Source organism: Trichosurus vulpecula, chromosome 5 (genome assembly GCF_011100635.1).
Source record: "Trichosurus vulpecula isolate mTriVul1 chromosome 5, mTriVul1.pri, whole genome shotgun sequence".
In the NCBI taxonomy this organism is placed as follows: Eukaryota; Metazoa; Chordata; class Mammalia; order Diprotodontia; family Phalangeridae; genus Trichosurus; species Trichosurus vulpecula.
Genome location: NC_050577.1, coordinates 298,445,096 through 298,470,453, shown reverse-complemented (window position 1 = coordinate 298,470,453; position 25,358 = coordinate 298,445,096). Strand labels below are relative to the sequence as shown.

The window sequence follows — 25,358 nt, the reverse complement described above, 5'->3', positions numbered from 1 at the left end:
TTCTCCAGCTCATTTTACAGATGAGGAACTGGAGGCAACGGGGTTAAGTGACATGCCCAGGGTCACACAGTTAATGCGTGTCTGCGGCTGGATTTGAACTCAGGAAGAAGAGTCTTCCTGACTCTAGACCTGGTGCCTTAACTCAGATGGTACCTCCAACACAGTCTTGGGAGTTTACCACCTCCCTTACTTGACTGAGCTCTCCCCATTAGGTTCTAAAATACTATGTTGTTATTTTGTCTTTGGAGAGCCCAGGAGTCAGGGGGATCTGGGTTCAAGTCCCACTGTCACACACTGCTTGTATGAGCCAAGCAGCCCTCAGACTTGGAAGGGGCTGTAGGGGCCATTCGAACCCAACCTCCCTATGTTATAGCTGAGGAAACCGAGTCCCAGAGAAGTCAAGTGACTTGTCTAAGATCATTTGGTTAATAATGACCCCAAATCCTCAACTTCAGATGTAGTGCTTGTTCTGCTGTCAAGTCATTCTCCCACATGTGAAGGAGATGAGAAAGAAGGCACTTGAGTCTGTACTGTGCTTTTCTGGAACGATGCTCTGGAAAGAGCCATAACTCCAGAATCAAACGACCTGGGTTCGAATCCTAATGCTGTCATTACCTGTGTGACCTTGAGTATTTTCCCTCTCTGGGCCTCAGTTTTTTCCTTTGGAAAATGGGGTAGGGGGTTAGACTGAGTGACCTCTGAGTGGCCTCTGAGCACCACCCCCCAACTCTACTATTATATGATTTTAAAGCTTTTTTGTATGCAATCTTTTAGCTCTTCACACAGTCGTCTCTGCAGGAAAATAAAAGGGTGGAACTATTGGAGCAAAGCCCAGAGGAGGGGCCCGGCCCAGAGCTGTCGAGGGGAGGATGTGCTGAACTCATGCTCTGCTGCTCCTGCCATTGGACCATGAGCCTCAGCACGGTCCGCTAAGCTGACCCAGAAAGCAGCCACCACTCTGTCCCTCTGTTAAGAGTAGCCACAGTCTCATTTTCTCGGCCTGAAATTCACTCGGACAATTGAAAGAGTGAAAAGACCCGGTAAATGGACTTCCCAATTTGTTCCCATCATCTATAAATGCCCAGGAAAGATTGCCTCCCTGCCCAGGTGGAGCCCGGTGAGGCTGTTCTGGCTGATGGCCCCGATGGAGATCAGACAAAGAAGTGGGGAAGAAAGGAGGGGATGGGGTCGGAGAGAGGCCAGGTGTGTGCTGCGATCTGGGCAAGGCTGCTGGATTTGAGCTGACCTGTGGAGTGTGAACCAGGGCCTATTTTTGTTACCAAGCGATTGTAAAATGCAGGAGAGATCTGACAGAAATGAAATGCCTCTTTGCTTTTAAAAAGGGCAGCTAAAAATGTTTACTTCTTGATGCAGCTAAAAATGTTTACTTCTCAATGACTGTGATAAAATAAATAAGAAAAATGCCCCCACCAAAGACAAAGGGAAGTGCTGCTATAAATTGATAATGGCCCAATAAAAAATGAGGAAAATATACCTCTACCCTTTCCTCAGAGAGGTGGGAGACTCTGGGTGCAGAATGTGGCGTGCGATATCAGCTGGGGTCACTGTGTTGGCTAGTTCTGTTTAACTGTGCTTCTTTGTCCAAGAGCAGGGCTCACTGGATGGGGGAGGGCTTGGAGAGGGGACACTATGTCCAAAATTGATTGTGATAGAAAAAAACATTAATAGAAAGAGGTTTCTTGGGGAAGAAATAACGTTTGTGTGTGCCCAATAATCAATCAGCAATACATTAAAACCTTTGAGACTAGACAGTGGAGTAAAGCCTACAGACCAGGGTTTCCAGCCCCGTCACTGAGAATTAATTCTTCATGGGACCTTAGGTAAGTAACCTCTCTTCAGTGGATAGGGTGCTCAGGGAGATCAGGAAGGTCTGGGTTCAACTTTAGCCTCCAACAACAACCAACCTTGTGACTCAGGGGAATCCAGTTCACCCTCTGAGCTGTGGTTGCCTCCTCTGGGTGCCAATGGGCCTCATCATAACCCATTTAAACTGGGCCCTTGTGAGGCTCAGATGGGAGACTAGGTTAGGTGTGGGGCAAACCTTAAAACCATACTGATATCATAGGATCATAGTGCTGGGCGCACAATGAGCACTTAGTCAATGCTTTTTCTGTCCATCCATCCATCCATCCATTCATTCATTCATAGATATAGAGTTATAAGGGAACTCAGAGGCCAACACGTTCAACTTGGCCTTATTTTACAGATATGCATATATATATATATATATATATATATATATACACAGAGAGATCTCTTAACAGCAGTTGAGTGACTTTCCCAGGTTACACAGCTAGTAAGCATCTGAAGCAGGATTTGAATCCAAATCTTCCTGACTCCAGGTCCAGCGCCTTATCCGCTACAACCAAGCCAAATGCCATAGAAATGAAAGAAGCTAGAGCGGCCAATGGCTTGACCATCAGGACTTCTCTACTCTGGCTGCTACACAGTCTAAGAAGGGCCTCTAGCACATTTTCATAACATTAACAAGGCTGACTTTTAATAATGAAAAAATCAGATGGAAGGTTGTGTGTCCGAGTCACCTTCGCCAAAGAAGGCAGCTGTTTAGAAAGCTGCCTGTTTAGTCTGATCATGCCGTTTATTTTCATGTTAGACACAGAATGATCTGGGAAAAAAATAAAAGTCTAGGATGTGTTTGCCAGTGGCAGAACTGAGGGTGGGCAAAGCTGGGGTAAGTCGTTCGGCACTGAAGAGAAAAAAAGAGAAAGGAAGGAGGGAAGGGAGAGAGAAAGAGAAAGAAGAGAGAAAGAAATAGAGAAAGAAGATGAAAAGAAAGAGAAAAAGATAAAGAAGGAGAAAGCAAGGAAGGAGGAAGAAAGAGAAAAAGAAGAAGGAAGGAAGAAAGGAAGAAATAAAGAGAAAGAGGAAGGAAGAAAGAGAAAAGAAGAAAGAGATTGAAAGAAGGAAGAAAAAAGAAAGAGAAAAGGAGCAAAAAAGAAAGAGAAGAAGGAAGAAAGAGGGAAAGGAAGCAATAAGTAGAAAGAGGAAAGAAGGAAGAGAGGAAGAAAGAAAGAGAAAGGAAGAAAGAGATTGAAAGAAGAAAAAAGGAAGAGAAAAAGCAAAGAAGAGAGAGAAAGGAAGGAAGAGAAAAAAGAAAGAAAAGGGAAGAGAGAGAAAAAATAAAAGAGAAGGGTAGAAAGAGAGAAATAAAAAAGAAAAGAAGGAAGAAAGAGAGTGGCACATACAGGGTCCTGAGAAGGGAACTGGGGTTTGAGATTTATTACATGAATTGGGCACTTGATATGATCACATCAAGTACTAGACTGGTACAATGCCTAGCAAATTGTAGGTGCTTAATAAATGCTTGTTAAATATGAATGAATGGACATGAACATCTGAACACTGAGTCTGAATCCCAGCTCTGAGGTTTCTTCTCTGTGTGATTTGGTCAGAGAATTTTTCTGGGCCTCAGTCTCCCCAGATGTGAAATGAGGGGCTTGGACTTGATGATGTATGAAGGTTCCTCCAGTCCTATGATACCAACTAAGTCACTTTCCTCTCTCTGAGCCTCAGTTTCCACAGATGCAAAATGAATAGCTTAGACTAGAAGGCCCCATCCAGGTCTAGAATTGCCAACCCCACAGTCAGAAGCAGCTTGCCACAGTAGCTGAGGAGCCTACCTTGGACCTCCGGAGATCTGGGTTCAAGTCTAGCTCCCAAGCTGTATTAACTAAAGTTAATCAACCTCTCAGTGCCGCAGGGCCACTCTTGGAGGTTACCAGTTACCAGAATGCTGCTCATCTGCTTTGGTGGAGAAAAATTCTACTTGGGGTGTTCTGGAGTGATGAAATCTAGACCAAAAAGAAAAATCCTCAAACAAAAGAAAACAAAAAAAAACCCATGACCAGTCTGCACTGCTCTGTGGAACACCAACTGTATCCTGGCACCTGTACCAGGAAGAGACCCTTTTCCAAGTCCTTCGAGGAACTTTAAATGGCCTTCTCTGATTTCTTGGGATTCAGTCCTGATGACTTTTCTTCAGGTGACCTACACAAGGAGGCCATCTAATCCAGAGGGGAAGTGACTTATCTAAGGTCACACAGCTAATTAGAAGCCCAACCTGATTAAACCTCAGGCCTCCTGAGGGGATTGGACTAGGTAGCCCTTGTGGGCTCCTACAGCTCTTAAGAACTTTGGAATTGATTGTGTGACATGGGAGACACAGGACATTGTGTGACATGGCACAAGACCGCCCAGCATGGCATGACCTCATCAGAGAAGGTGCTGTGCTCTATGAGCAAAGTAGAACTAAAACAGCTCAAAAGAAACACGAGACTCACAAATTTAGGGAATCCGCCATAGATATTCACACAGACCATTTGTGTGCAGCCCGTGGTAGAGCATTCCGAGCCCATATTGGTCGGATCAGCCACAGTCCGACACACTATAACTTGACTCTAACACAGCGATGTCATTTTGGTCCTCTTTGAGAACGAAGGCCAGCAACCAACCACCAGAACTCTAGATTGAGAATCTGATGCCCTCTCTGGGCCGCACTTTCCTCCTTTGTAAAATTAAGGCATTGGACTAGATCAGGTCCATTATTATGTCCTGGACCCCTACGGCAATCAGGCTGCTAAAGCCATCAGAACCATCCCTTTTTTAGAATCAAATTCATAAATAATTGAAGGAAATGCTCACTTTCCGTTAGAAGTTAGTCAAAGTAACAGTGTTGTTTTTCCCCACCCAAGCTCATGGACCCCAGGTTAAGAACCCTTGGATAAGATGATCCTTAAGGTCCAAAATGAGCTGGAGAAGGAAATGACAAACCACTCTAATATCTTTGCTAAGAAAATCTCCAATGGGCTCATAAAGAGTTGGGCACAGCTGAACAACAAACAGACAAACAAAGGTCCCTTCCAGCTGTCCCTTTGAGGTGGTACAGTGGATAGTTAGGAAGACCTGAGTTCGAATCCAGTCTCAGACACTTGCTAGCTGTGTGACTCTGGGCAAGTTTGCCTGTTTGCCTCAGTTTCCTCATCTGTAAAATGAAGACAATAATAGTACTCGCAGGGTTTTTGTGAAGATCAAGTGGCATAATAATTGTAAAGAGCTTGGCACAGTGCCTGGCACAGAGTAAGCTCTATATAAATGTCAGGTATTAGCTCTTAAGGGCAGTCAGATGGTGCAGTGGTTAGAGTGCCAGACCTGGAGTCAGGAAGACTCCTCTTTCTGAGTTCACATCCGGCCTCAGACACTTTCTAGCTATGACCGAGGCAAGTCACTGTTTGCCTCAGTTTCCTTGTCTGTAAAATGAGCTGGAGAAGGAAATGGCAAACCACTCCAATATCTTTGCCAAGAAAATGCCAAACGGGGCCACAAGGAGCTAGACACAACTAAAAAACCCTGAATGAATGGCAGTAGCCTTAACTGTGAAATGTGATCTGCTCAATCAACAACCAATAAGCATTTGTTAAGCACCTACTGTATGCCAGGCACTAAGTTAGGGAGTGGGGTACCAAGACAAAACCATCTCTGCCCTCGAGGATTTCACTCTATGACCCAGAGCTGTGACCATCCCGCCTTCCTCGCGGGGCCCCACAGGTCTAGGTGGATATGTAGTTGTAAAAGCGACAACGATAAAATTCAAATTACAAAATTAATACCTGTTATCCATCTGCTCTTCTGTTCAAGCGTTTTCCTTTTTATTCTTTGAAAGATTTCTTTTCTTTTTACAAAAAGCATATTAGGATGGGAGGCATCTCCTTATTATTTACTGAACGCCTATGGAGCGCTCAGCTTTCTGTCGCTAACATTTCCATATAGAGTCCACGATAAAAAGAAAGACCATAAACCATCCTTCCATTGTCCCATTAAGCAAGCAAAGCTTGAAGGGGAGTTGGGGGAAAATGTAATAAAGGGAAAAGATTATTTATGTTTGATTTGATCAATTAGGCAGGCTTTTCATGGGAGAAAGCAAGAGGCAGAACCAATTCTGGGAGGTCCTCATGGGGAACGAATAAAGACAGGATGGGTGTTTCATTCCTCCTCCTTATTTTTTAGCTCTCCTGAGGAGGTATATTCGAGAGATTTCTCTGTCTAGTTAAACCAGCAGATGGGAAAGTGCTCCGGACAGACGGCAGGAGAGTAACAAAGCTGGCCCTCTGGGCAGGCCCCAGAGGAAGCACTGTCTCATGGAGCTTCTTCCACTCTGGTCATTCAACTCAATTAACTTTTATTAAACACTAACTATATAGGAGGTCCCTGTAACATTCTGAGGATACAAAGCCAAAAAAACCAACAACAATTCCTGCCCTCAAGGGGCTTATATTTTACTCAGGTGGGGGAGAGGGACACATGACATCTTCGTAGATAGTTATGATGCAAACTCTCACACAAAGCAGTTACCAGAGGGAAAAAATGCTCATAATCAGAGGAATCAGAGGAAGAGCCTTTCATACCAGACGTAACGACTGAGCTATTCTTTGAAGGGAGGCCGGAATTCCGCAAGGCAGATGCGAGCTGGGAGTGTATTCCAGACATGAATGGGGGGACAGGCAAAGGCATGGAGGTGGGAGATAAAGCATCGACTATAGGAAGCAGTCACAATAATGAACAACAGCAATCAGGACAGGTGAGATATTTATAGCACTGAAAGTTTTACAAAGCACTTTCCTCACAACCCTATGACGTAGCACATAGAGTGGTAGACCAGGAGTCGGGAAGACTTGGGTTCCAATCCTGCCTCAGATATCAACGTGTGACGCTGGGAAAATTACTTGACCATTATGTGCCTCAGTTTACTTATCTGTAAAATGAGGACAATAAGGCACCCACCTCAGAGGGTCATTGAGAGAATCAAATGAAATGCCTCCTGGAAAGCACCTTACAAATCAATTACTCCAGAAATCCCAGTGTCTGCGTATTATTATGAATATAATTAGTAACCACCATCATCTGGGTCTTATCTTTCTGATAATGATGATCCAATGAGTTATTATTGAAGTTTTCTCATTCCCATTCTAAGAGCACAAACTGCACCCCAGGGTTCCCAAATCTAGCAGGCCCCCCACTACACTACATCCTCCGGTCTCTTTGTTTATGGGGTTACAAGATTTCAGAGGATATGGCCTGACACATGAGATCTGTGTGATCAAAGCTCAAAATATAATGGGCGTCTCCTCCATTGTCCCTGGGAAATGGACTCATTGGAGTCATGGGATGAGCAGCTCAGAGCTGGAGGGGACCCCAGCTGGACGTCTGGTCCAGTCCCAGCACCTCACAGATGATGGACCTGAGACGTTGGGAGATGAAGACATCTGCCCGAGGTCACAGAGGCCATAAATGGCCGAGCCAGGATTCTCACATCCAACATTTCCTCCAATGGCCCCCTCTCTCTTTCCAACAGTTACCATGTGACCTCTGAAAGTGACTGACCACTGGGAAGCCTTTCACCATATCAAAATATCGTCTTGTGCCCCGAGGCTTTGAGGAAGGCCCGATAACTCTCCTACTTCTGCTGTTCTGGGTTATCTTTTCCCTGTCCCATAATTCTTCTGCATTTTTCCATTTTATAACATTATGTTTAAATTCCCTCCCACTGCGTCCTCCTCTCTGAGCAGCCAGACTCTGTATAAACCTAATAAAGGAGCTGATGAGAGCTGACTGTGGAGTGAGGTCAGATCCCACTATGTAATACACCCAACCGGGCCCAGTCATATGGAATTCGGATCCAGAGTGCAGCAGCCCGTGGCAGATGGCCTGGGACAAAGCTCCCCAGAACCTCAGCCATTTATTCTTCATTGGCTCCCTTCCCAATCCAGGTTTTTGGCCCAATTTCTGGTCTCAACCCAGGTCAAGGTCACTTGTCACTAAGGGTGCCCAGTGGTCTCACTAGATAACATCTGAAGTCCTTTTCACCTCCAGAAGTCTATAAGCCTATTGCTTTTGTGGTTTTCCTAGTTATTTTATATATATATATATATATATATATATATATATATATATATATATATATATATATATATATATATATAATATGCACACAAACATATGTGTATGTATATACATACAGCGTGTACAATACATATATGCATGTGTGCGTATGCACACATATACACATACACACACATATATATTTGCAAAAATACGAACGAAAGGGGAGACAACCTAGTGTAGGGGAAAGAAGGGGAGACTTGGAGTTGAAGGTCAGTGTGGGTCAGTGGAAAGATCATGAGGCCAAGAGCCAGAGGCTCAGAGTTCAAGGTTCCCCCTCCGATGCTCACTGCCTAGACGACCTTGGGTGTTTGCTCAGCTTTTCTGGGTGTCAGTTTCCTCTTCTATCAAATGAGGAGGTGAGGTCAGGATGATGTCTGAGGTCCTTTCCAGTCCTACACCTCTGACCCTAGGGCCCGAGTTCAAATGACAGCTCTTACTCCCTGGGGGACCTTGGGGAGATGACAACCTCTCTGGGGCTGTGAAGTTAGGAGACTGTGATGAGCAGGTCCCTTCTCCAGCTCCAAGCCCCTGATCTTCTATTTTAAATCCTCCTGATTCTAATGCCACAGCCTTACCTTTGCCTGCTTCTCACTTCTCTCATTATACCCAGCCTTGCTCAGCCTTCATCTCTCGTGCCTAGATTATTGTATCCCCCTCCCCAATGCTCTGCCTGCTTACAGACACACAATACAAACATCTACTACAGATCGTATGTCTACACAAAATAGAAAATGTATGTTGTGTATAACACACATAATACATTGTATATATTATAACATACGTATATACAAACAATGGAAATCTATATGATATACTGCATCTCGAGACTAGATATAAAATGCATATTATAACTCATGTATAATAAATTTGATACACTGTATTTCTAAACTTCCGACCCACCCACGGAGGCTTCTGAGCTGGGGCTGGCATGAGATACAAATTCAAAGAGTGGCCTTCCAAGAGAGCTGTTGGTGCTCGCTGACAAATCCCGGGCAGAGGCTTTCTCAGAGGCCAAGCTTGAAGATTATGGAGCCCTCTCAACCCCGGTGGAAGATATCACCGATCTGCAGTAGTTGGGGTGCTGGCTTAGAGATAAAGGACCTGGGTTCAAATCCTAATTCTGCCATTAATACTTGTGTGTCCTGGGACAAATCACTCTCTTGGATCTCAATTTTCTTATTAGTATATAAGAGACTGGATTGTATGACCTTGAAGTCCTCTACATCTCCAAGTAAGCGGTGCACACACACATCTTTCTATCATCTGTCTATTGCTCGATCTATCATTTACCAACCAATCAATGTGTATGTGTTGGCTAAACTTGGGCATTCATTGGCACTTTTACAGGAACTCCCAGTGAATAAATTCCCTTCACCAAAGTAGATTGGTGCCTGCCGTCACCACTTATAGTCTCAGAGAGTTGCCTGGGGGTGCCGAGAGGTTCGCTAGTCTGAATGTGTCAGCAGCATCATTTGAACACGGGTCCTTCTTTCCACTGAGCCACCCTGCCTTGTGAGCTCTGCCGCAGGCAGGATGAATTCTACCTCCCAATGGCAATAGTGCTTCCCTGAGCAAGTTATGTTCTCTGGGAATAAAGAGGGAAATTGGATCTCATTCAGCTCTTCCGAAGGTCAGGAAAGCAAAGAGGTGCCTGAGGCTGAAAAGGGGGTAAATTTTGGCGAGTTGAGAAACAAACCATCCTTCGGTGGCAGAGAAAATGAATGAATGAATGGATGTGTTTTTGTCCTGGGATGCTTCACTTCCCATCAGTAAACTCATTTATTCTCCCAATACATCAGCCACGTACACTTGGAGTAATTAAGGCAGAAAAAAGGTTTTCATTAAAAGCGAAAGTGTTGATGATATTCAAAGGTTATCATGTGAGCAGCAGAGGTTCGGGGCCCATCTGCCGCCTCCTTTCTCTTGGCTGACAACATTTTAAAGCAGATAGAAGTCCTCGGTCCTCTTATTAGGGAGATGTGGGAGAGGTCGCATAGCAAGAGATGGATGACGGATGGACAGTGATCAGGCACCTTTTGTTTTCATATGGTGTGGGCGGTGGGTGGCTCGTCTATGGCAATCTATGGGAGGGCATAGACAAGACTCTGGAACGGGGTGGCCAGATGGGATCGGGACCTAGATCTGGTACTGGAAGGGCTCTCAGAGGCCATTGAATATCCAACACTCTCATTTTACAGATGAGGAAACTGAGGCCCAGAACAGCAGAATAACTTGCCCAAAGACACCATCTAGTTCATCGGTATAGAGCTAGAGGGGCCATCAGTGGCCACTGAGTCCAAGCCCCTCATTTTACAGAAGAGGAGAATGACTTGCCCAAGGTCACACCATAGTAAGGAGCTGAGCTAGAATTCAAACCCATGCCCTCTGCCTCCAAGTCTAGGGTCTTATCCAGAGCAACATGCTGAGGCTCCTACTGGAAGGAGGACCCTCATCTGTGAAGTCACAGATGTATTGGATTTTTATGGTTTGAGGGAAATGGAGAAATATCTAACCAGGGGAAAATAAATACAATGCAGACTGAGATTTGCTTGGGCCATCCTGAGGGATTGAGTGACTAGCCTAGGGTCACTGGGGCAGTGTGGTTCGGAGGCAGGATCTGAACCCAGGTCATCCTGATTGAAGCTAGTTCACTAGACACTAACCCTCACCCTCTCTTCAAGCCTTGAAACTGCAGAGAGGTTACTGATCTGCACTGGTGGAGGGAGTTTCCCCAAAGGGAAGGTCCTTTCATTGATAAATTTAGAGGTTGTCACCCAAAAGGGAAGGAAAAAAGGCTATTTTCACCAGAGCCTTTCCCATCTCATCTTCCCACTTTCTGTCCTGGTGGCTGCTAAGAACCCAACCCGACAACAGTAGTGTGAGTAGAAATGAGACAATGTTTGTAAAGCCCTTAGCACGGTGTCTGACACATATTCAGTCATTTTCACTTATGTCGACTCTTGGTGACCCATTTGGGGTTTTCTTGGCAGAGATACTGGAGTGGATTGCCATTTCCTTCTCCAGCTCATTTTTACAGATGAGGAAACTGAGGCAAACAGGCTGAAGTGACTTGCTCAGGGTCACACAGCTAGTAAGTATCTGATGCCAGATTTGAGCTTAGGAAAATGAGTCTTCCTGACTCTAGGCCTGGGGCTCTATCCACTTCGACACCCAGCTGCCCAGGTCTGACACATAGTAAGTGCTATATAAAAGGTTCTTCCTTTTCTGCCCTTCCTCTGCTCCATCACGCTCATTGTGGCTCCCATTTCTGCAGCAATTAAAATGTTCTCTACCCCCAGCACTCTACCCCCTATGAAACAAGCACCACCCTCTCCTTTTATAGGCTGAAGCTCAGAAAGGTTAAGGAACTAGGTCAAAGTCACACAGCTAGTAGGCGTTGGAGTTGGGATGCTAAGCAGTCTCCCAAAGCCAAGTATGATCCTCTTTCCACCAGGACACCACACTTTGCGTATTTTTTATACATACTTAGATAAGTGCCTAAGTGTTCGCTGTCTTCCTGGTAAACTCCCTGAGGGCAGGGACTCTCTCTTTTTTGTCTTTGTAGTCTTACTTCTTAGCACAGGGCCTATATAGTAGGTATTTAATAAATGCTTGTTGATTGATCTTGTATTTAATTTGTGTTTACTTGTCTAGGTACATGCTATCTTGTTTCTTCTCCCCTCTCCCACCAGCTGAAGAAAAGCTTCTTCAGGGCAGGGCATATTCCATTTTTGTCTTTGAATATCCAGGTCCTAGCACTCGACACACAGAGGGTTCTTAATAAATGCTTGTTGATTGACTGATCAAGCTTTTATATGAAAGGGAGTCTCGCTATCTAATGTATATATTTGGGAAATCTATGGCTCCAAGGCAGGAGGTATAGGACCTGAGTTCAAAACCTACCTCTAATATTTACTCCCTGTAACTTTGGGTAAGTTATGTAACCTCTCTGGGCCTCAGTTTTCCTTAGAGGTACCTGGTAGTTCTGTGGTTAGAGCTCTAGGCCTGGAATCAGGAAGACTGGAGTTCAAATCTGGCCTCAGATACTAATGTGTGATCTGGGCAAGTTACCTAATCTCAGTTTTCTCACCTGCAAAGTGTCGATAATAATAGCTTAGCGGAATGCCTGGCACATAGTAAATATTTATTCCCTTCCCTCGTGGCTAAAAAGCAAGGGTTTGACTGGATGCCATATTGGGATGGCTTAAAATGAAGGTATACTTCCGTGAGAGGTACTTGCTTTCCTGCCCTTTTTTGGTGTCTGAGGCAGACACTAACCAGAGCACCACGAGCTGCACATGAGGAGCTTGGAAAGTGTAAAGGGTTAAAAAACTCCACTGAGTCCTGCAGGGCTTTCTGTCTTGGGGGAGCTCTGGTCTGGACGCCTCTTCTTCCTCAAGAAAGCCCCTATCCTCCTTTCAGTTCGTCTGAGAATGGGACTGTAAATCTTATTGCAGATCTGAAAGGAGGCCTACCCTTTGTTTTACAGAGGAAGAAACTGAGGCATAGAGAGGTTAAGGTCACAGAGCCAGGAAGTGGTAGGGGGTGACAGTGAGGATGGTGTGGAAGACGCATTCTGGACCCAGAGCTGGAAGGTCAGAGGTCACATGGTGCAACCCTCTCATCCGACAGAGGAGGAAGCCTAGGCCCAGAGGGGCTGCATCACACAGGGAGTGTATTTGAACCCAAACAGTAGGGGGCTGACAGTGACTTTCAGAGCCTTTTGTCACAGCCTGCCTAGGTTCTCCTTGGTCGTCCATGTGTAACTTATCATCGTAGATTTAGAGCTGGAAATTACCTCAGAGGCCATCTCAGTTTCCTAATTATTTTACAGATGAGGAAACTAAGGCTTAGAGAAATTAATTAACTTATGACTATATTATCACAGATCTAGAGTAGGAAGAGACCACAGAGGCCATCTCCTCTAACCCCCCCTCCATTTAAAGATTGGAAGATGAAGAACACAGGTCTCATTAGGCTAAGTAATTCAGCCGAGGTCACACACGAAGTGGCAGAGAGAGCATTTGAACCCATATCTTTGGTCTTCAAATCCAGGTCACTTTCCATTATACTGTGCTGCTGTTGTCTTCTGATTTGACTTTATGCGTGCATGTTCCTTCCCCCTCATTTACCTGCACGATCTGGTCATAAAGGGCCTAATGTCAAGTGTGCAAGCAGATTTTTTTTTAAAAGTCAATGATATTTTCAGGACATTTATTTAAAGCCAGTCATCAGGAAGAGCAGGAATGAGGAGGATGAAGAGTGCTCATTTCCTCTGCTTGTTTTCCCAAGCTAGGCCAGCCTGGAGAAATGGTGTAACTTTAGCACAAGGTTGCACACTAACACATAGAAAACGTAAAAGGCAAGGGAAGAGAAAGGGCCTTTGTTTAGAAGCCCCCTCTAAGACTTATTTCCTGGGTAACCTTGGGTAAGCTACTCCACCTTCTTGGGCCTCAGCTTTCCTCAGCAGTAAAAAGAAGGGGTTGGAGATGATGGACCTCTGAGGTCCCTCCAGGTCTCAAGCTGCTAGGGTCCTCCGATCCTAAGGTGGGATCGGGGATGATAACCTTGTTCTTAGGGCCTCTTGAACACGAGCATCGTTTGATTTTGGCTGAAATGTTTCAGAGTCATAGCTATCAGAGACGTAAAGAATCTTTGAGATCTCCTTGTCCTATCTGCAAACCTAGCAGCAAGGAGTAAAAACCGGGCATTTACCTATTTATTAAGCACTGTGTTAGGCACTGGGGATACAGAGACAGCAACAAAAGAAGGAAAAGAATTCGGACTTCAGGGAGCTTACTTTCTACCGAGGGGGTGGGGTATGACATTGAGGAAATGAGCAAAACAAGTCTAAACAAAGGAGGCTTTGGAGACCATGATATGGAGGCAACGCGACTGATAGATCTGAAGCCTGGAAGGATGTTGGAGGTCATCTGGTCCAACTTTGCTATTTTATAAATAAGGGAATGAAGAGATAAAGTGACTTGTGTGACTTGGTCACATGGGAAGTAGCAGCAGAGCCAGGACCCAAACCTAGATTACAGACTGGCTGAATTTCAAAATTGGGAGGCTCTTCAACAGCACAAATGGACTTCTCTCTGACAAGTGGCCATTGGTCTTGTGCTTCAAGCCCTCTAACGACAGCTTCCCAAGTCAGCCGGCTTCACATTTGGACAGCTCCATTTGTCAGGGAATTTCTCCTGCCATTGAGCCTAAACTGACCTTTTTATAACTTCCTCCCCCTGACTCCCACTGCTCAGGATTCTGCCCTATGGGACCAAGAAGAAGAAATCGAACATAAATCGAATCTCTCCCGTATCTGACTATCTTTCCAAGTACTTGGATTCAATTTAATCTAGGCCAACAGGCCTGTTCTAAACCAGGCACTGGGATAGGTCCTGGGGATGCAAAGATCCTTTGCCTTCCCACAGTTGGATTAAATTCTGCCTAGGGGGAACAGGAATGAGCTTTTCATGTTCCTCCCAAGTCAGAGGCCCCTAGATAAACTAGATAGAGAATTTGAGAGGACATTCAACTCAACTTCCTCATTTTACAAATGGGGAAACTGAGACTTAGAAAGAAGGAAAGTGACTTACCCACTACTATAGGGTCATACATAACTGTAGAGCTAGAAGGAACCTTGGAGGTTATCTAATCTACTCCTTTGAACAGGCCCACTGAGATGATTTTCCCAGGGTCATGCAGAGGGCCAATTTGAAGCTGAGTCTCCTGACTTGAAAGCCAATGTTGCCGCCTTTTTACTGGGGTGCACAGAGAGAAGGAAGTGAGGCTGTTCCTTATACTATCAGACGTTCCTGGATTTGATGGTACGAGAGATTCAAATGGTACGAGAGATTCAAATGGTACTTCGGAGTATGGATGTGTATCCCACGTAACTGACATTGAAATGACATTTTATTCCTGATGCATTTTACAGACACTATCTCATTGGTACCCTATAATAATCCTGTGGGATAGATGCTAGAATCCTCATTTCTCCCATTTATAGACGAGAAAACAGATGTGAACCAACTGGTCCAAGGCAAACACAACTAAAAACCCAGAACTTGTGGTTCCAATTCCCAGGACTCCCCATTCCATGATCTTATTCCTAAGGTAACATTTCTCAAAGTTTGTTTTGGACAAATAATCCTTCTTCAAAGAGACCTTCCTTAGAGTTTAGATTCCAATAAACATGCCAGTAAACATAAGTCTCTGCAGAGCCAACCAACCTGCCAAGCTGAAGGAATAAGATAGGTGTAACCTTAGTTTGGTAAGACAGAAGAGTTTAAACAACCCCTTGGGGTTCATTTTAATGAGGAGTAACTTGTATGGAAGGCATGCCAGTTACAAAATTGTTGAACGCCATCAGACAATCCAATCCAAGAATCACCAGATTTCAGAGTTAGAAGGGACTGCTCTGGTTCTCTACTGTGATCTGTCTCCCCAGAGAAATCTTGATTGTCACCTGCTCACAAGTAGTCACGCACCCTTGGCTTACAGACCTGAAAGGACAGGAAACTCACTACCTCCCGAGACAGCCCGTTTCATTTTTGGACAATCCTAATTGTTAAGAAGGTTTGCCTTGACACCGAGCCTCCAATTGCCTTCCTGTAACTTTCACTCACTGTTCTTGGTCCTGTTCTCCGAGCCTAAGCAGAGCGACATAAGTATAGCCCAATGAACTAATAATGCCACAGCTTGCTAGTGTATTGGTGATGACATACCTTTTCTGGACAGCTGAGGCTGACTCTACTTCCTGGCTTGATTCCCGTAGTCCAGCTTTGCAAAGGGGAAGAGGATGGCAGCCAATGCTATGATGCTTTGTATTTCAGGACTCCATGCCACCTTGCTCTCTCCTCGAGCTGAGAACTAACTGAAAGCTAGCTGGTGAGTCTGCACCCCCATTGATGAGTATGGCAGGCCCCAGACTCACCCCACCCTCCCCCAAACACACGTGTGCACACATCCCCCCTTCTCGGGAGTACCGCCTGTTCGCCAGGCAATTGCATGTTAACCGCACAGGAACTCGCCGGCTCGATGCTTCAGGGAGCTGGGTGTGCAGCTCAGTTTATGTGGTTTGGCTTGCTTGTTGCCAGCGTTGAACTGTAACTTGGTTCAAATGAACCCCCCACCCCCCTTTTTTCTCCTGGGTTTCTTTACAGTTTCCCTTGAATATGAAGGTTCTCATAATAACCATATTTATTCAGTAGATGGTCACCCAAAGCTGGGAAGAATATTCATGTGTCTAAATGAAAAATCAGGATTCCCTCCCACCCCCACCAAAAAAAAATCTCAACAGGATAAACTGAAAGAAATGAAATTTAATTGAAGCGAATATAAAGGATAATACCTGGGTTCAAAAAAATCAACTTCACTTCTAGCACAAGGCTAGACAAAATGGTTCATGAAAATGAATACTCACTATGGCAGCTGAAAACCCAATGAGAGTCTAGGCTGAGGAAGGTGAGGAAGAGCGTCTATATAGGGTTTAGGAGGTGACAGTCTTTCTGCTCTCTGCCCTGGTTGGAACCTACCTGGAGAATCATGTTCAAGGCTGGGGGCCAGACTTTAGGAAGGATATTGTCTAGCTGGGAAATGTCTAGAGGAGGGCAGCCAGGCTGGTGAGGGAGGGCCAGAGACTGCCGTATGAAGGACAGTTGGAGATATGGGGAGCATTTGGCCTGGAGAAGAAAAGATTGTCCTTGAAAAAATTAACCTATGGAAAAAGTTTTCTCCTCTCACTTACGAGACCCAAGATGGCTCTTCTTACAAAAGATAGCAGGGTACGATGAAAAAAGAAGGAGGCAAAAGCTGTGGGTTCTAGTCTTAGTTTCCTTGCTAATGATTGCAAGGTGGTGACCTAGGGTAAGTTACGACCCCTCTCTGGGTTTCCCCCCTTAATAAGGGGGGGGTATCAAATGACCACAGGGTTTAGAGCTAGAAAGGATTTTGGGAACCACCTAATAATATGCTCTCCTCTTTTTTATAGAGGAGCAAGGCTGAAGCCCAGAGAGCTCGAGTCGCTTCCCCAAGGTCCCGTATCTCGTTAAAGGCAAGAGCCAGGATCTGAATCGTGTCTCCTAATTCAGAGCTAGAGCTTTTCCCTCTTCCTCCCAGTGGCTTCCTTCCGGGGCTGACATTCTGTGATCTGAAGGCTTTGCGGGGGCTCACCAGGCTCATTCATCACATGGCCTATTCACCGGCCTTCATGCTTGCCTCCAAGACTTTGTAACACCAATGCAGCTTGCTCTTTCAGAGCCTTCCTCTCTGTCTCCGGCTGCCATTGCAGTTGGGGGACTTAAAAGAGGCTGTCACAAAAGAGGTCAGGCAGGCCAACTAGGCACAAAGCAGCAGCCCTCTATTACAGCGTGTTTTAACTCACACAAGGAAGGCCCGAGGCCTAACATGAGACATCCGGGCCTGAAGCAGGACCAATCAAGGATTCCACCAGGGAGGCAGCCAGAACCTTGGGTTTGATGGTTTTTAGGCCAGAGGGTGAGCACATAAGGACAGAACACGGGCTTAAAGAGTCAGAGCTGGAAGATACCTCAGAAACCGTTGAATCTAACCCCCTCATTGTATGGAGGCCCACAGAGGGGAAATTCCTCGTCCAACATTGCACCGAAAACAAGTTGTTGAGCAAGTGTTTCAACCTAAGTATGCGGATTCCAAATCCCCCCGACGCTGGTCCTCTGGAGAGTCTGCCCTCGGACTTAGCATACTCCATCACTCATCCTATCCGTGTGGGGTAGGGATGGGCTCCCAACAGCTTCACAGTGGGGCAGCTCGTTGAGTCCAACAAGGGGGGAAGGGGAGGTTCTCACACAGGTGCATCTGATAGGCCTCCTTTCTGGTGTTACAGGCAAGGAGGCAGTGGAGACAGGCCCCAATGAAAAGGGTATGGAACATGGAAGATGTCAGAAAATGGAAATAGTGATTGGATGAAGCCCAAAGAAACAACCAAGTTTAATCCAGAGAGATGTTGGACACAGTCCCCTCTCTGTGCTCAGTGCACCCCAATCTCCTCCTTTCTTGTTCCTCAGTAAATCTAGGTTTATTTTTCAAAGAAGTCCATAATAAGTCCTTACTATCTACAAGGTTCTTTGAGGATATGAAGACAAAACCAAAATATGGTCCATAAGGAACTTACCTAGAGACAGCTGGATGGCATAAGGGAGAGCATGTTGACTTTGGAGGCAGGAAGACCTGAGTTCAAATCTAGTTGAGCAAGTCACCTTGGGCAAGTCACTTAACTTTTCCATGTCCTCATCTGTAAAATAGTCGTATTATTATAATATTGTAATAATAATAATGATAGTCCATACCTCACAGGGTTGTTAGGAGAACCAATGAAATAATCTGGGTAAAGTACTGGGAAAATGTGAGTTCTTCTTATTGTGATTGCACTATAATGAAAGCTAAACAAGTAAGGACAAGATAATCTGAGGAAGTAGAAAGCACTAATAGGCAAGGGGACAGAGGAAGGCTTCCTGGAGGGGGTGGCCCCCAGGCTGAGGCCGCAGGGGAGGAGGGAGGGAGGAGGTGGCCCAGAGCGCCCAGTCTGGACGACGGCCAGGAGACCAGCATGGCTCTGACTTTAGTAGACTGTGGAGAAATGAGAAATGAATTGGGAAGGACAGGCTGGAGGCGGACCTCAGTGCCAGGAGGAAAAGACTATATTTTATCCTAAAGGCAGCAGGGAGTCATTCGCGTGTAAGGGTTTGGAGTAGGGAAGTGACATCACGGTCAGATGCGTCTTCAGAAGCTTCTTTTTGATAAATGTGTTGAGGATAGATTAGCGAGGGGAGATACAGGAAGCAGAAGAATGATTGTGATGGTGAGTGATAAGTGACAAAGACCAGATCCAGGAACTGGGACGTCTGCTGGGTGGAGAAAAGGAGACAGATGGGAGAGATGTTGGGGAGAAATACTTGACTGTACTTGACATTTGGTTCTGGGGCAGAGTAAGAGAGACAGAAGAAGCAAGGACAACTTGGAGGTTGTCCATGGGGGTGCCTGGAAAGATAATGGCACCCTGGATAGAAATAAGGAAGTTGGGAAGAAGGGAGGAGAGAATGAGGTCTGTTTCAGATGTGTGGAGCTTGAGGGAGGATTTAAGGTTGGATGGAACTGGATATGTTTTCAGGCAGTGAGAAATGAGCTGGTATTTAAGGAGAGATGGAAGGTGAATGAGAGGGATCATGGGATCAGAGGTTTCTAGCAGAAGGAGCATTGGGGACCCTTTCATTAAAGGGATGACATATAAGACAAGGGTCTACAGAAGGGGCCAGGGACAGATTGCAAGGGATCCATGAATTTGTGTTGTTTTTTAAAAAACATTTTGGTAATTCAATTCAAATTTACTTATTTCAATCTAACTAATATTTTGGCAATTCAATTTTACATAATTCAATCGATTTTTAAAAATAATCCTATGTATTTTACTTTGCACATTGAAAAACGTTATTTTGAGAAGGGTCACCAAACTGCCCAAGGGGCCCAAGACACAAAAAGTTTGAGAAACCTTCCTCTCAGAAGAGACAGGAGAAGGTGGGAATGAGGGCATAAGGAGAAGAATTGACCTTGGCTAGGTGAAAGGTCACCTCATCCTCAGGGTAACAAAGGAGAACCTGTGGAGGGAGTTTAAGGTTGGGAGGAAGGAGAAATGAGCTCCCAAGATGGTCTTGATTGATTGGCCTTTGTCAAATAGGAGGCAAGGTTATTTTAAACCAAGAAGGAGGGTGAAGGGGGTGAGGGAGGTTTGAGAGGAGAAGAGAAAATGTGGAATAACCCCTGTGGGGGGCGAGAGGGTCAATCAGGGCAAAAGAAAAGGATTTCTGTAAAGGGGGAGTGGCCTACAGGAGAGTAGGGGGCCTAAGGACTTCCTCTAGTTACATTCAACATTATGCAAGACAGAATGGAAAATCTGGAAAGGAGGAGTGAACATGGCTTGGGTTGGCCAAGGGGGCCCTAGGGTCCAGGCTAGTATGAGGAGGGCACTGGTTAACTAGAGCGTCGGAGCTGTGAAGAGAAGAAAGTGAGACCCAGGCAGAGGTCGTGGACTGGAAGAACAGGGAAGGATGGAGTGGTTGGAGATCAACCAATCAACCATTCAGTCAACAAGCATTTACATATGGCAGCCTTGTGCTTGGGCACTAGGGGTATAGAGTAAAAAAATGAAATAGCTCTTGTCCTCAGGGGTGCTTACATCCAATCAGGAAAGACAACATGTATCTCTTTTGGGGGAAGGTACTCTCTGTGTGTGGCAGCTAGGTGGTGTAGTGGGTAGATTACAGGGCTTGGAGTCAGGAAGACTTGAGTTCAAATCTGGCCTCAGACACTTTCTAGCTGTGTGACCCTGGGTGAGTCACTTCACCCTATTTGCCTCATCTGTAAAATGAGCTGGAGAAGGAAATGGCAAACCACTCTAGTATCTCTGCCAAAAAACCCCAACAAAACCCAAATGGTGTCACAGAGAGTCAGATAGGACTGACAGGAAACATCACCAAACTCTGTGGTACGTAGAGGGGGTGGAATCGGTAAAGCCTTCATGTGTTAGGAGAGCTTTGGAGGAAGTTAGGGACTCTAAGAGGTGAAAGTGAGGAGACATTGGGGCAACCAGCAATCTGTGCCAAGATGGGGAATGAAGGTCATAAGTGACCGGGAACAAAGAGACCAGTGCTGTGAAGAAGAGGCTTAGGAGCAGTGAGGCAGAGGGAGGAGGTGGGTGTGGTCATAAAAAGGATCTCAAAGGTCTTGATTATACAGTATGTCCTTTCATTGAGCAAGCATTTATTAAGCACCTATTATGTTCCAAGCATTGAGGACACATGGACAGAAATGAAGGAGCTCTTCTCCTCAAAGAACTTAGGTTATATTTTGGAGAAGGAACATGGACAGAGATCTGTTAACACAAAATATATGCAAAGCTCATGGAGAATAAGCAATTCTGTCTGACAGTGAGGTCAGGAGTGTGATCATTTCCCTGTGTGGCTGAGGGAGAGTGGAAACATAGGACTAAGGGTGAGGACAATTGAATAAGTCAATCAAAATACTCCTCCCACCTAAAATAAATGATAAAATGCTGGCCAGAGGTAGCCCATTGATGGTGAGTAAGAGGGCAGATGCAGAGCAGAGACAGCCTCCACACAATCCTGGTGCCAGGGAAAGGGTGGGGTACACTTCCAAGCTCCCAGGACTAAGGATGGAGAAGAGGGGAACAGACTGGGGTAGCCTCTCTTATCTATAGCTGCCCCATGTGACAGCCTGAGCCCCCACCCCAGCTCTGGGATCCTTCTTCCTTGACCCAGGAGAAGGTGGCTTCAGTCCTATCTCCCGGCCATACTGGGAATGGCGCCCAGGTAGCTCCATTCATTATCTGGGCACCTGTGAAATTGGAAAACCAATATGCAAGGGCATTCTGGGGTTGTCAACGAACACCTGGCAGATGCTAATAAAAGAAAAGTAACAGAGACCAATGGGATGAAATGTCTCCGAATGGCCTTCTCTGCTGCAGACTCTGCTGTTAGCAGGACCTCCCTCTGCCTTGAGGTTTGGTCAGCACCAAGGTCAGGGGCTGATGCAGGCAGTTGTAAATTGTGGAGGAGTGTGAAGTTGTTAAAAAAATCTGTTCTACTTAACCTCAGAGCAATTCTCCCTGGAATCCCAGAACCTCAGAGTTGGAAGAGATCCAAGTGGCCAGCTAGGCCAAGCCATAGAGGCAAAGGACGCATCCTCCTACAATATGTATGGCAAATGGAGATCAGCCTCTATTTAAGAAGGAGAACTCACCACCTCTGCAGGCACTTTGGGATGGTCCTTGCACTGGGAAGTTTTTCCTGACATCAAGATGAAATCTGCCTCTCTACCAACTTCCCTCTTCTGCTTCTGATTCTTACCCTTTGGGGCCAAGCAGAACAAAGCTAATCTCCTAGGTCCTGGGACATCCCTTTAAAAGGTGTCTCTTGTACGCTTTCCCATCCCGTTTCTTCGTTGTTGTCCATGTTGTTCAGTCATGTGAGAAATTAACTCACTTGGGAGTCTTAAAATATTGTTGGGGTCCCTAATCTCCGACTTTCCTCAAATTTAATATAGTGGGATTGAGACCAGAAATGCCAACAGATATATGGGCAGTCAATGGCATGGTCATCATTTATTGGTCCTTGAGGTCGCTACTGGTGGCTCCCTACTGCTCCTGCTTGATGGGATTCTCTTCCTTTTATCTCTGTTTTATTCTCTCTCTCTTTTCTCCTTTTCTCTAGCCCCACTTCATAGAATCACAGATCCAGACCGGGGCAGGGACTGTGTGAGGTATGACAAGTGGGTGACCCATCATCAGAGGTCTTCAAGCAGAGACCACCAGTCACACGTTGGGCAGGGGGCAGAAGACTCATAGGATCATGGGCTTAGAGTTGGGAGGGACCCCAGGGACCATCTAGCTGGTCCAACTCCCTCATTCTTACAGGTGGGGTGGGGTGGGATGGGGAGAGAGTCTGAGGTCCAGGTGGCTATGTGCCCAAGGTCACACAGGTAATAAATCAGGGGTGGGATCTTAGGGGTCATCTGGTCCACCCCTCCCCCCTTTGTTTTCAGAGGCCAGTGAGGGTCCAGAGGGAGCCCAGCTTAATCACCACCTTCTGCGGGAGGCCTTGTCAGCTCTCTCCAGCTATTAACACGCCTTCTCCACTAAGGCTACCTTCAACAACTGTATCTTGTAAGTACCAAAATAGGGGAGCGTTGGACTCCAGTTAGAACGTGGGGTTCTTGTGGGCGGGGCCACGGTTCAGGAGGGAAGAACGGCTTAATCAATGCTTGTTGATTGACCAAGTGACTTCAATAGTAAGCATCCCTGGTGGGGACTCTGCCGCTGTAAGCTGCGTCTGGGTCTGGGTAAAGGCGGGCGGGCCGGCCCCTTTAGACTCCTGGGGGCGGAGCTGAGAGAGGGGGTGGAGCTTATACGAAACCACGCCCCCACGGAGCCTCAGAGGGGCGGAGCGAGCACTCCCCCCGCCCCCCCCCGGGGACATCAGCCATGGCATCGAAGACGTAGGGGGAGGTGGGTGGGCCTCGGCCGCCATGCTCTGTTCTTATTGGAGGATGACGAGGTGCCCGGGGCTTGATAGGCAACTGTTTGAATTTAGGCGGGAACCGGCGCCAACGGCTGCGGCTCCGGCGCTTCGGCAGGTAACTAGGCTTCCCGGTCTTGGTGGGGGGGAACCCGGGGGTCCCGGGGGGTGCGGGAGGGGTTGGGCCACATTGGGGAAGGGTCGGCCCCGGCCACTGGCGGCAGTGGAGCGGGGGAGGAGGGCACTCTGGGCCTCAGTTTCCCTGCCTGTATAAAGAGCAGGTCGGGGGGCTCTACGATCTCTAAGCGCTCCCAAACCCGTGCGTCTGAGGGGCGGGGTTAGTGCCCCTCCCCCCTTCCCAAAGAGGGGTGCGCCGTCCCTACAGTGAGTGAGCTCCCCATCATTCAACGCAGTCCACTTCACGTTGTCTCTGCCGTTAAACTGGGGGATCTCGAAGCCCCTTTGTAGCGCCTCTGCCCGCGCCCAGCACACAGGAGGCGCCTAATAAATGCCCGCCCCTCCCCCCTCCCGCAAGCATTAATTAGGCGACTCGGGTATGCCAGGCCCTTTGCTCAGCTGCTTTCCCACCTTTGTTTTCCTCCGTTGGCCCTTGGTTAGTGTAAACGCGACCAGGACTCTGACGTCAGCGCCCAGATGTGGGGGCACCTGCCCTCCATGACTACACAATTTCCGCATCTTTGGCCTGTGCTCCTCCTTTCACCCTCAAGGCCCCCCGAGATCATAGCTCCAGGCTGGAAGGAGCCTCAGAAGCCTAGTTCAACCCCAGCATTTCACAGACAGAGAAACTGAGGCAGCGAAGGGACCGACTTAAGGTCACCCAGGTAGGGAGCACCAGTGGCAGAATTTGAACCCAGGGCCTTGGACCCTACCGCTGGGTCACTTAGCTGGGTCCCTCGTCAGACTCTCCCTTCACTGGTTGCTATTTTAGGAGGCCCTTGGCCCCCATTCTGCCGTCCTGGTGTGTAAGGCTCTAGAAGCGACTGTGACCTCATGAGGGCGGCCCTCTGCTGCCGGCTCTCCGCTGGGCCCTTGGGTCCAGGCTGCTTGTGGGCTGCGATGGAGACCTCCCGAACCATGCCTTCCCTGGGGCTTTCATCATCCCCATCCCCTTTTGCACTGAAGTCACCGAGTATCAAGGTTTTGGCGGATTCAGTGTGGCTCCCTGATACCTCTAGGAGTGAACAGAACTCCTCCGTCATTTCCAGATCTTCCCACCTTTCCAGCCTTTTATGTCACACCTTCCTGTGCACCACACACTGTGCAGGCCGCCAGACCGGCCAGCCCGCCATTCTGTTTCTCATCTTCTCGCCTTTGGCCGTCCCACACGCTCCCCCTCCCAGCTCCATCCTTAGAATCCCCACCTTCCCCTCTGAGGTCTCCTTTCATCCACTCTGTGTGCCTTGTGTATGTGCTGGTTTATGTACGTGCCGTCTTCCTCACTGGAAGGTCAGCTTCTCGAGGACAGGGGTTATTTTTAGTGTTGCTGTCACTGTTTTGTATCCTAGTCTTTAGCACAGCATCTGGTGTGTAGCAAATGTGTAAAAAAATGCTCATCGATTGATTTGTTATAATTTATTGATGTTAAAATATAAAGCTATGTGAAAGCCACCCAGGTTCCTTTTGTCCTTTGGGCCAGTCAGGAGCTGGCCAGCTCTGAGGTGTTTATGAGTGGTTCCTCATCATTAGGGTTTAAGCTACTCCATGTTCAGGAGTAAGTCAAGGGGCTGGCTCTCAGGAGCCGTGCACCCACCCCCCATACACAAATGACAGGTGATTGGATAACCAAGCATTTAATGCAAGGTACTGTGCTCTAGCTGTTTGGGGGCTCAAGAAAGGCTTCATGCAGAAGGTGGAATCTGAATCATATCCTAAAGGTCTGGGTAAGAAGGGAGCACATTCCAGGCACAGTGGATGGCCGATGCAAAAGCACAGAGTTAGGAGATGAGTGCAAGGAGCAGAGAGAAGACTGGTTTGGCTGGAATGAAAAGTTGGGGAGCGGCGGGATAATGCCCAATGAGGCTGGTAGGTTGGGGGCCAGAGGGTGCAGGGCATTAACAGCTAAGCAGAGGAGTTGGCCATAGGAAGCCCCTAGAGCTGGTTCAGGAGGGAGAGGAATGACCTGGTCAGATTGATGCTAAAGCAAAGTTCTTTTGGCAGCAGTATGTGGATGACCTGGAGTGGGGAGAGACTGGAGGCAAGGAGGCCAGTTAGGAGTGTTAATGGTAAACTAGGCAAGAGGGGATGAGAGTCTCAGGCACTTTGTAGCTCTATGATCCTGAGCAACCTGTT

General features: G+C 46.8%; 1 protein-coding gene across 1 annotated transcript in view; it reads right to left on the bottom strand.

Moving 5' to 3' along the window:
• The window catches only part of GRAP2 (GRB2 related adaptor protein 2), a 90,260-nt gene extending 74,502 nt beyond the window's left edge, over window positions 1–15,758 (bottom strand). The window contains exon 1 of the mRNA XM_036761033.1: window positions 15,708–15,758. The gene's annotated coding sequence lies outside the window, so the exon portion shown is untranslated. The remainder of the gene's footprint in view (window positions 1–15,707) is intronic.
• Window positions 15,759–25,358: the final 9,600 nt, after the last annotated feature.